Raw genomic sequence first — 8,876 nt, 5'->3', positions numbered from 1 at the left:
GTCGGCGTCGGTCCGGGACTGCCTGGGAAACTGAGCGAGTGAGCGATGCAGATTTTCCTTCACGTAACGCATGCGTCGCCTCCATGGGTTTTCAGAAGGTTTTTAACATCGCGAGCTTTTCTACCTGTTTTTACTCGTTACAGTAAATAGTGGCTCTTGCGGGGACGATATGTTACTGTAAGCTGCTGAAATATCTTGTAACACGTATTTTTAATCGCCACGGTTTGTGATATTAGCCACAATTTTTCAGAAATAAAGCAGAGACGATTAATTACAACTTTTTCAAAACTAACCCGATTATGTCCCGGAATAAAGAAGTCCACAATGCAAATAAAAAGCTTTCACAGAAATGAATATTCAATAGATCCACGATGATTTCTTTGATTTCTTTGAATACGAGATTCGACAGAATTACTACGAAAAGATACATTTCCGTCTTCCTGTTTGAATCCCAGATGTTTTCGTTTTTAAACAATTATGCTTTGCTACTTTTATTCACGATTTTATTCGCATTTTGACAGAGGCGCTTTTTCTCCTAATAAGTCCCAAGTCCTAGTAAGTTAAACAAAGAGAATAATTTTCTTCTGATTGAGAAAATTAAGTAATCCTAGTTAAACATCATCGCTAATGTGGACAATTCATTTAATATTATAAAGTCTGTCGTGATTTGAGAAAACGTATTAAAAGTACTCTCAGTGGAAGGGACGCTAATAATGTTTAAATACGTTAAGTTGCTACAGTAAAATACACGAGATTAAATTATCTTTCTGTTATGTGTGCCTCTCCGGCACTGTTCTACCGAAAGGCAATCAAACTGAATAAACAGGACACTTTTTCGTCTTTATTAGCAGACATAAATAAAATTTTGGACAATTTCGTACGAATTATCTAGTTTATGACTAAGGCTCGGATTATATGCAAAATGCATATTTTTTATTAAGAGGTATAACTATCAACAAAATTATAAATTTTCTATGCATATCTAATGTTTTTTGATTAAAATAGGCCAATTAAAAATGCATATTTTGTGCATATTTTAGGAAATATTGCATATATGTGTTCCTAAAATCACAAATTTTTGATTAAGAATTTAAGTTCAATTTAAAAATTAGACAGTTTAAGAAAAGATATCCGATTACAAAATATGTTAAAGAAAAACAACCGGTAAGTAGTAAGCGGACTCAAAGAATTAGTATCCTGCTGAGTGTTTCCTTTATGAATTCGTTTTATACAGGGTGAATATAAAGTACAGAACTAAGCGGTTTTTTTTTTTAATAAATTGCCTCTAGAAAATAATACTTAAAATAAATTAAAGTAATATAAAAAATGTGATCGTATTTTCAGCACGATTTTTTTTTCTTTTTGAGTTATGCGATGTTTTTTATTAAAATATAAAAAACAAATAGTTAAAGCAAAAAAAAGTTTAGTTCTATACTTTTTATTCACCCCTTCCTTCCATTCGAATAAGTAAGTAGTTGTCTGCAAGTAAATTAGAAAGAAATAAGAAATAGTTTAAAGTGATGTGCATGATCTGAAAAGTACAAATTTCTTAGAAAAGCTTAATTACTAGGTTACTAAACTGGCTTGTCTGAGGCAAAATCAATTTATTTATTCTCTTTCGTTTATCCTGTGCAGTTCGAGATACCGAAAATATAAAGTCTAGTGTAGGTAGTCAAGGATAAAAATTTATCCCATCTTTGATTTTTTATTGCTAAAAGTTTTGCATGTCAATGCATATTTGGCATATATTGGAGTATATTTCTTAATAACTTGTGCATATTTTTGTGAAAATACGTGCATATATATGCGCACATTTTACGAATTTTTCGTGCATATAATCCGAGCCTTATTTATGACGTTGTACTCACTGTACAACTCTATTGTATAAAATAACAAATTATCTTATAAACAAACTTAATTCTCACAAATGATAAAGCAAAGCTACTTTTGACACATACGAACAGCATTGAACTCTCTAATAAAGCAAGATCTCTACAGTGTTCAAAGTAAAGTTATGTTTAACTCAATGGTTAAAGCAAGAAGTTGAAAGAAGTAATGAAAAAGTTAATATCAGAAGAACTTTGAAATGGGTTATCACTGATTAGAGTCTACTCTACTTACTTTATATTCCGCAATCACCATAAAATCGTCAATAAACATCTGAATTCTATTATTTGGCTACAGTCTAACGGGAGCGAAATTTTACATCAGCCATAAAATACAATAAAGCAAAGCTTTGTTAGAAGTGGCAATTTTGATAAATAAGTTGAATTAGGTTTCTAATGTGCGTATTTTTTTGTGGAAGAGCACGTTTTAGTACTATTTAGGTAAGTAGGTACTCATACTACCTAAATCAATTGATTCTTTGTCTAAGAAATAAATGTAAACTCTATTTCAATTTTTTGCTTAAACACTTTTGGTAAAAGCTTAAGTTCATTAAATTAAGTCTCCCCCATTTCAAAAAGTTATCCAAGATATAAGTGACTCTGGAGATATTTTATACAAACATCACGAACATAAAAATTAATTTAGCAAATAAATGAGCAATAAAATATTTCAAAATGATGACGCTTTGTAAACAACTATATCTCATCTAAAGTCCCTATTCAATTAGACTGTAACCGTGCCTTCATTTTTTTCTTTTCATATCGCTCTTCTAATTTAAGATGTACCAGTCTCTTGAGCTGTGAGCATATTTGAAAAGAACAAATAGTAACAGACGAAGAAAACATCATCATCCACATGCAACTTGCGATACCACGTAATTGACAGCAACTTCGCTCCATCTGGCGAGGTGAAAATACGCTCCACAACTGATGTGACATGAAACTGGTTTCAGTCTAACTTTGGGAAACTATAAATGCGTCTTCTGGAAACACAAATTTCTAGATGTATTTAAAACTAAATTTGGTATAGATGCTATCTGGAACTAGGCTAAGCAAAAGAAAGAATTAGCATTCTGGCACATCAAAAATAAAAAATAAATAAAAAGTAGCACAAGACTTTATTTGCTATATATCATAATATGTCGTGGCAGCGATGTAGCATGGCAATGAGTGAATCCGGGAAGCAAGCGGCCAAGAAGGAGGTTAAAACGCAATCAGTGGCTTTTGTTGGCTACTTATCTGACAGCAGCTTTTCTCTTTTTGATGGCAAGATGGTGAGTTATTAACCGTTAGACGTTGGCAGAAATCAAATAGCGCCAGGGGAATCGACTAGCCTGACATATAAATGGGAAATATGTGTGGAAAATGATAAACACTTCTATAACAAGTTCTCAGAGTTGCTATAACTGGATTTTGAGACTCGTTTGTAGGAAGCTACTGAAAGAGTAAACACGACACAGATAGGAAGAAAATGAATTTATATACTATAGAGATCACAACTAAGTGTAACTGGTAATAAGTTTTCAGAAACTTGTATAAACTTAACCTTTTCTAACTTGTCGTTTTTAAAACAGTCGTACACGTGTTTCTGTCATTTAATAATTCTCGGTAGAACTATTGGTTCGTTTGCTGAAAAATGCTCGGAAAGTTATGCTACATTATTTAAATCCTCGTAAACTTTAATGTAATTACACACGCCTGCATAAGTTTTCCGATAGTTTTATCGAATATGGTGCCAGTTAAAATATGAAAATACGGCCAAGAGCGAGAATTCACATTCCTCCATTTCCGTTTGATAGAACTTATTTGCCAAGATTTGACGATATTGTAAATTGCCTCTTAAAATTAGTTTTAGCCCATAAACACTTAATAAAGAGTTTTGATGAAACAAAATTGCTTATTCTTGTACAATTTCATTAATTATACATTTATAGGCAACAAGAATGAAACAAATCTTTGTTGATTCTCTTACTTGAATTGTGTTTCATCTTGGAGACGTTCCATATGTAGGGGCCTTGTGGTAATTTGATTTTTAATGTGGCTAACATTTGAATTATGCAAACCGTGTTAGGTGTTAGTAATTAAATCTCACGACAAGTATGCATGTGTGAAGCGTAACGTGGGACTTCTGGGACAGATATTTAATATTGCAACAAACACTCTAACCGAGACTGACCCAGCTTCCTCTAATCTGATCGAATCTGCATAAATAATAACAGTGCTCCTATACGAGCCTGCTGTCCTTTAGGCGTCAACTTAAGGGTCCACTTTACCCAATATTTCCTGACTGACTTTATAGACGCGAGAAATTTTTCCTTTGCGAACTGTCGCCACTGTGGATTACCGTCACACAATCGGTGCATCCTGACTGACAATTTCAGGAGACGTTTTTCATAAGTTGCCACCCGGAAAACAGTCTCAGAACATTCGATTGGGTGGATCAGTGCATCAAATCTGTCGTTATGTACACAATCTCCACATAATAGAAAGTTTTCAAGCGTTGCTTCATAAAAACCGGAATGCTTTCTCAATACAGGTAACCCGTATTTTACGCAGTTATAAAAGGGTCAAGAAAAGAAGAAGAAACGTTTATCTCCATTCACTATATATTTCGTTAACTTTGGAACCATATAAAGCTTTCTTTTCATATCGCACTTTTGTATTTCTATGTAAGGAATTTAGTTAAAGCTTTGGCTTTATGCTCATCACCATTATATAAGTGACTATCCTCACAAGAATATTTCAATAAGCAATCAAACTTCCAATTTTGCAAAGTGAGCTTTAGCAAATATTTGTTCATTCCAGATTGGCAATTTGATACCGCGCCTGAACATAAGAGAGTTTATTTTAAACTACTCATTGGGGTTAATTAAATATTTGGCTCCGATTTCTTGTAATAACGCTACTTATCATGCTTTATAGAAAAAATATCGATTAATAAACCGATGGTGATAAGAAATATTTTTGCCAAGGATGCAAGGATAAGACGAGTAAAGAGCCTAATGTATTCCTGATGACAGGATGAAGTAGAAGAGCAAAAAGTCTGTCCTGTATCATGAGACGTTTTATACATGAGAACATGAGTTTTTACGGTCAAGTAATTAAGTATATAGAGCACAGTCCTCCATGTTTTTTATTTGTTGTGTCCGGACAAATTTATTACTGTGTTTTATAAATATGGATTAACTTTTTAAGAATAATTTACGAAATCCTACGTAACTTATTTAGCAGTAACATCCGTGTCTGAGTGAGAGATGCGTAACATACCCATACCTATACATGAAAACTAGAAATCACATCTTTTAAAAAAAAGTTTTATACAAAAAGTGGATCATAAGTATTATAAAATAACGCTCGAATATTTTTAATTAAGATTTAGGAGTAAATGCCTAAACTAAACAAAACATATTATTTGTAGAAATCTAGTGTCTTTAGTGGTAATGAAATTGTATTTCAGCGGCATATACTCATACTTACAAAATTGTTTCATTTATCACAACTGTATTATATCTCAAATACTCATATGTTTGTTTAACGCCTACAACCTCTGTGTAAGTAACATATGAAGCTTTCCGAGCCTTCTATTTTACAAATAAAAGCGCTCGAAAGGATATTTGTTTTGCAATAACAGTTAAGAGAAAATACCAAACATTCAGTCTTCAGTACAACTAATAGTATCATCTGTGGTTAAAAGAGGGTCGTTTTTGACGTACGACAAGGAATGGGGTAAAATCCCGCGGCGGAATTATGTAGAGTGATTACTACGATTAACCGCCAACCGAGAGATCCAGCTTGTTGCTGGTAGGTTTAATAAGTTATCAATCATTTGCTCACAAATGGTATTCAGAGTCTTTTTATTTCAACTCTGCGGAATGCGATACGTCATTGCCTTCTTGCCTCAATTGATTAATTGAATTAATTGCCACCAAAGCTGTGTGTAAATGTAATCGATAACTTTTAGTGACTACTAAATTTAATACTCAGTTGCAAACTAATCGACAACAAAATTTTCGGATGATTTTATCCAATTCGAATTTAGCTTCATCACGTACTTAATTATAAATTTCATGCTTGATTATTAATGAAAGGTAGATCAGGCAAAAGCATTAATCATCGGAATGTGTGAATTTTAGTCATGGAGATTCACTATTCAAAAGTAGGTCACTTTACCGAAAATAGAGTAGATACAATTGAAAAGATTAATTACAGCACAGCTGACCACTAAACATGCCTCAAAGTAGGTATACCTATGTGTTTAATTTATCTCGTTTTAAACTAAAGAATACCTGGGTAGCAATAACTTTACGTACTAAAAAATTTCCTAACAAATTTTACTGCAGTTAATTTGTAAAACCAACGCTACTAAGAGCCCACTGTAGTACAATTTTCTACAACCTGTACAAAAGGAGTTTAAGAAACAATAAAACCTCCTTGAAAATAATGAGACTTTCACTAGCTAGTTAATTATCTAATTGTGTAAATCCTGCCTTGTGCATTTTTCTTGTTTGTTATAAAATACAAACCGTTATTAAGAACTTTTCACATAACTGCGATTAGGAAAATGCTCACTTTTAAAAATCAAATCATGCCATCTCGCTATTTTGTCGATTTCTTATCCTTGACGTATGTAGCAACATCGGTAGCAACTCAACGTAGCAATACTTTTGACAAGTAAGTAGGTACCTAGCATTTCCATACTTGATTGTTATCACACCAACATTTATTTTTTTTTGATAGAGTAAACGTGTCTAATGTCGACCACGTCTCGTAGCCGACCAATAAGATTTACATTTAAAGGAAAAACCAAAGTATTTAAATATGACGTGTAAAATATTCTCCTTTCTATTGCTCTACATGTTCTCCCACAGGTAAATTGGGCACAGCACCCAAATTTTTACCAAACCAGCAGGCAGTCAATGCTTTAAGCATAATAATGCTGCCGATTCCATTCTATAAACTGCATGACTATTGTTAAATTAATTTGACATAAAATCAATTTTTGGTCATGTTTTAAAAGCGAAAAAGTTAATCAGTCGAAAACTGGCACGTTTACTCTACAGTCTTTTGAACACAAATTTACAGAAAGGTTTTAGAAGAAATTGTATACAAATAAATAGGTATTTAACGTCATATTTGTTGATTATTCACTTTCTGTTTCATAATTCTACTTCAAAAAGTTTTAAACCTTAATACTGATATTTGAGTAATTTTTTTTTTAATTTTGCTTATAGTGTATAAACATCTGACCGTGTTTCGTGCAGTCTCTTGATATGGGTGCGTACATTTTGAGAAATCATTGAATAAAAAAAGTTGATATTGAACGATTTAGAATGGATAAAGTAGTAAACGTGACCACTAAAAATTCACTATGTTCTGAAAATTTCTTGGGGAAACCTCTTAACATGTGGCTGTTTGAAACTCGTGAGGAATATGAAATCCTTTTAAACTATTTAAAGCGACCAACTGCAAAACGGAACACCACCGCAGGGAAATAATAACGAGCTATCCGTGACATACACATAAAGACAATCTTTGGTGTTTACGTTATTTTTACGAAGCAACTAAATCAAAAATGGAGCAATATCGGCTTTTACGGTTTTGCAGAGCGCTTGTTGTGTTTTTATTGACAAACAAATCTGTCAAAATTTTAAATACAATGTTTATTTTACGAGTAAGTTTTCATTTTCGGGATAACTTACGTGAGCATAAAATAACAATTACTTCGAGCGAAATTAGCAATGAAACAGAAAATTTTAATTTAAGACGGAGAATTGCACCGAGTACCGCCGAGATAACTGCATCGTTAAATGCTAGGTTATATTTTCTACTAATCAAAAAATATAAACATTTAGAATAAAAAATGTCGGAATTGTCACACATTTGTTTAATCATGCCAATAATGCTCCAATAACCCAACCGATAAAACATCAAAAAATTAATAAACCGGGTTGTTTTGGATTGCTGACAAGCAATTGCGACCAATTTCATCAAAATTTAATTTAAAATTTGATTAAAATGATAGACAATAAATAATTCCGAATTTAAAATTACATTACTGTTTATTTGAAAACCAAAATTGTTTCCTTTTAATTTATTAATTTGTAGAAAAGTCTGTCTATTTTTTCTGTATATTTTTTATTGAACACTAATTTTCCTTAGTTACAACATCGCCCACTATTGTACGTATTAAATCTGTCTGTAACATTTACTAGCTTTCATAAAATTGGATCGTAACCGCATTTATAAAACATTCTCAAGTGGTTAATATTTCCTGAAAATAAAAGCGAAGAAAATCACAATAATTAAGATCAAAATGAACTTTCGCCTTTGTTTCGTAAACGAGACTCGACAGACCAATACAGCTGCTGAAAATCTTTTCAAAAGTTGACAAGTTTTTTAAGGCTTTAAGTATTAGCAGCAATATTTTTGTACACTAAGTAAACAATGTTTTAATAAAATAATTTTATTTCTAGAAAGTTAGTATATTGCAGCAACATGTGCAAGCAGTTTCTGTTTCTGTATACTTTTTTAACAAATATCTAATTTCATGTTTATCTTTTACAAAATGGAAAAATTTTACTAGACACATAAACAAGATTTGAAGCTTATTTATTTTCGTGAACGATATTTTTAAATAAAAGAGCAAATTTTTTTATTATTTATTATTCAAATAACTTGAATAAGTCTCAATACAATATTTTTCTTAAATGTGCAACAATACTAAACTCCCATTCTTTTTATAAATTTTGCTGCAGTGGAAGAAGTTAATTACAATTCACGGTGCTTGTAATATAGAGATCGTGGATTCAATTCAAAGTAGCTGACTAGGTGAGGAATACTAGGTACAAATAAATTACAAAGTATAATTTTTATTTAAAACATACAATAAAAAATCTAATTATTTAATCTATGATCTATTTGTGAATAAAATTGTTCATTGATGAATAGTCATTAGATTTGCAATCAAATAAATTTAGTTTGAAAAATTTT

The sequence above is a fragment of the Tribolium madens genome, unplaced genomic scaffold (assembly GCF_015345945.1).
Source record: "Tribolium madens isolate multiple individuals breed KSU strain unplaced genomic scaffold, Tmad_KSU_1.1 Scaffold_91;HRSCAF=231;Tcas5.2_LG7, whole genome shotgun sequence".
Lineage (NCBI taxonomy): Eukaryota > Metazoa > Arthropoda > Insecta > Coleoptera > Tenebrionidae > Tribolium > Tribolium madens.
This window is presented reverse-complemented; position numbering follows the sequence as displayed.